This window comes from Theropithecus gelada, chromosome 15 (assembly GCF_003255815.1).
Source record: "Theropithecus gelada isolate Dixy chromosome 15, Tgel_1.0, whole genome shotgun sequence".
In the NCBI taxonomy this organism is placed as follows: domain Eukaryota; kingdom Metazoa; phylum Chordata; class Mammalia; order Primates; family Cercopithecidae; genus Theropithecus; species Theropithecus gelada.
The window spans coordinates 3,079,476-3,082,071 of record NC_037683.1 but is presented as its reverse complement, the minus strand read 5'-3'; positions in this window follow the sequence as shown (position 1 = coordinate 3,082,071).

Here is a 2,596-nt window from a genome sequence, read left to right as displayed (position 1 = left end):
ACTCACACGCACATGCAAACACACATGTGCACACAATACGTGCACACATGAGCAGTCACGTGCACACATGCACACACTCACACACACACACGGTGTGCAGAGAGGAGGCGCTTTGAGACAGATCAAGGGCCGGCAGTGGTTGCTGGCTCAGGAGGGCTGTGGCTGACCCAGGGAGAGACGATGGATGGGCCATGCGCTGAGGCCTCTGTCCCCAGCTGCACATTAACCTGAAACTGCAGGGGCAGCACTTTTCTTTCCAGCCAGTTTAATGTCGGTTTCTTTCAGGGCTGAGCTAAGTGTTCTCAATGGGGAAGAGTAGCAGCTAAGGGGCCTTTTCCCTGGAAAGGTCAGAGACATTCCATGGCAAGAGAAGCCCTGGGCTGGGTGAGGGGCTGGGGCTGCATATATTTTGCAAGGCTCAGGGGACATCCCAAGTGGGAACACACATTGGAGCAGGTCAGGAGCTCAACCATAGAAGGTGTGGGACTCAAAGGGGAAGGGGCCGGAGCTTATTGAAGTTGCAGATTCCTGCCTCCTTCCTCCAGAGATTGTGATGAAGGGAGCCTGGGCAAGACCCAGGAATCTGTGTTTCCACAGCCTCCCCAGGTCATCCTGATGCAGGTAGCTCCAAGTCCAACAGGCTGATAGGACATTCCTCATGAACTGCAAGGCCAAAATCAAGTCTGCTTTTTTTTCTGTGAAGGAGATTAGGCTTCGTTGAAACTCTGCAGTGAATTCTACCACTCAAAGCCAAGCATTGCTATCTTGTATCCTTCTGTCTATGAAAAGAACTGGTCCAGGCAATTGTTGGGAGGAGCAGTTCAGTTTTCACATCCATTTCCCAAGGCCTCATCCTGCACAGGACCAAGAGGGTGGTCTAAACGCATTCCTTCATTAGAGGCTCCAGTGAGATGGGGGACCAGGTCAAGGTGGAATTCAGCTGTGTGTCACAGAAGCCTGACCATGGGGACTTGTGCAGATTCAGATTTATTTTTCCACAGAACGGTAAGTCCAGAGGCCTGCAGTCATGCCCACTGTGGTGGCTGCAGAGGAATCACATGGACATAGGCTCCTTCATCGTGCCACTCTCAGCCTCATGGCCACAGAACAGCTGCAGTGCCCCGGACATCATTCACATTCTAGGTTGTTGGAAGGGGAACAGAGTGAGACTTCATTAAAAAAAAAAAAAAAAATCTGACTTCCTCGAAGCCCCTCCCTTTAGCTGCACAGCCACAAGAAAATCCCTCATCCTCCCGAAATCGCTTTATCAAGGGCGTGGAAGGGAGCAGGAGTAGGAACCGCGGTCATGCACAGGGAACACTTAGCACGGGCCTGGCACGGGGCATCTGATGACCATAGCCGGCATTCTGTTGCTCACATCAGAAAGCTGCATTTACTTTTGTGTTCGATAGATCCACTGCTGCAGAGGCTCCCAGTGCCATCAGGCCCCCCAGAGACAATGCGTCTTCTCCCCAGCCTTGGATGGGACTTACCTACCTTGGAAAAATATACACTTTTCATTCCTCGACAATAACCAGATTTTGGACTTCCACAGGCTGCATGGAGAAGTTAAAACTGGATTAAAAGAAGCAGTGTCAGAGGTCTCCAGAAACTTAGGAAAGGTCTCAAGTTTCATTAGTACTGCCTGGCAAGCTCAGCATTTTTCTCCTCCACTGGCTGCCTCTCCGGCCTCTAGCTTGCAGCCTGGTGGCCACTAAGGTGTGAGCATGGGATGCTTCTCCGGCCTACACAGAGCTCTGACCATGCTTCCTTAAGTGTTGGCAGGGCCCTGAAAAGGCAAAAGCTGCAGCAACGCCCAGTGGCCCGAAGTCCGAGAGCTAGTGCCTCTCTGGGATCTGTCCATGGTGCTGACCTCCGCAGCCACCGCAAGGTCTTAGCTCCAAGACGCCAAGAATTTCCCATCTTCTCCAGCTCTACCCACGTGACGGCGTGACCCCACTCTCCGAGCTGATGAGGTCTGTGGGGCAGAGCAGCCTGAGCTGGTTGGAAGGGAACTAGCTAATCAATTAGGGATGTCTGTGAAGAGCGATAGGACGTGAGGACAACCTCCCACGTGGCTCCAAGTCTGCTATTCCTCTTCCAAGGCTTCCAAGCAGAAAAGCTGGGGTCCTAAGTTTGCTTCCATTTCCAAAGAGGGAGACTCTAGAAATAGCTCCTTTAAAGGGTCAGAGCTCAAATCCAATTGAAAGCCCACTTTAGGATTTGAGATGAGAGAGAGTGTTGTTAGGCTAATCTCTCCTCCCAAATGGCCCTGTTGGAGATTTTTTTCTCCTTCGCTCCTCCCTCCCTCTTTTCCTTCTTTCCTTCCTTCCTTCTTTCCTTCCTTCCTTCTTTCCTTCCTTCCTTCCTTCCTTCCTTCCTTCTTTCCTTCCTTCCTTCTTTCCTTCCTTCCTTCCTTCCTTCTTTTCTTCCTTCCTTCCTTCCTTCTTTCCCTCCTTCCTTCTTTCCTTCCTTCCTTCCTTCCTTCTTTCCTTCTTTCCTTCTTTCCTTCCTTCCTTCCTTCCTTCTTTCCTTCCTTCCTTCCTTCTTTCCCTCCTTCCTTCTTTCCTTCCTTCCTTCTTTCCTTCTTTCCTTC